This window comes from Dipodomys merriami, unplaced genomic scaffold (genome assembly GCF_024711535.1).
Source record: "Dipodomys merriami isolate MVZ:Mamm:240054 unplaced genomic scaffold, mDipMer1.0.p SCAF_425, whole genome shotgun sequence".
In the NCBI taxonomy this organism is placed as follows: domain Eukaryota; kingdom Metazoa; phylum Chordata; class Mammalia; order Rodentia; family Heteromyidae; genus Dipodomys; species Dipodomys merriami.
In genome coordinates this window covers 303,538-304,418 of record NW_027205882.1, presented here as the reverse complement: position 1 = coordinate 304,418, position 881 = coordinate 303,538, and positions in this window count along the sequence as shown.

Genomic DNA, 881 nt, shown 5'->3' with positions numbered 1-881 from the left:
ACTATCTCTGTTCCCTACCTATGTAATATTCTCAACTTCTGGGGGAAAGTTCACTTGAGGACTTTCTAATATTAAAAATTATCACTTGATTCTAGTCTTACTCAGGACCTATTTTCTATTGTTTTCTAACTTTACTACATATTCTGAGAGTTGTTTCATTTGTGTATTTTTGTGTGCACCTATAAGTGCCTCTATGTGTTTGTGTATGTTTGTATGTGTGTATGTATGCCAAAACTTAAAGCTGTAATTCAGCAATCTTGCTCGTGACTGCTATCCCAGCTTTTACTGTTTAATTATAGGTAGTGTCTCAAAGCCTATACTGTCCAAGCTGGATGCAAATTGAACTTCCGAGACTCCTTTACATTCTTAGGTTTTATTTTTCCAGGAGCATCAACTTTTAAACTTCAAACACTTTTGTGAGTGTAAAGTCTAACTGTAGCCCAGATTTTTAACTCAAGAATTCATATAAAGATAGATGAACATATACATTACATATCCTGAGTGTACACTGTTAGAAATGTGATCATAAACCAAGTTGTTGTGAGATCTGAGGATTGGGTTTTAAAGTCAGCACGAGTAGGAAAGTCCTGGAGATTCTTTTCTCCAATAATTACCAGAAAACTGGAAGTGACACTGTACCTCAAGTGGAAGAGCACTAGCCTTGAGCTGCATTTCAGATGACAGCGCCCTGTCCCATATTTCAAGTGCCATGAAAAACAACAGCAATAAAAAGGAATATAAGAAAAGGAAAGAAAAAGAAATGTGATCTTAGCCACCAGGTTCATTGCTAGTATAATTCCTGTTCCCTCAAGATAGACTCTTTTTTCCAGTTAAGTCTATTCTCCCATATATGACTTGCATTGGAAACAGAATCATTCTTC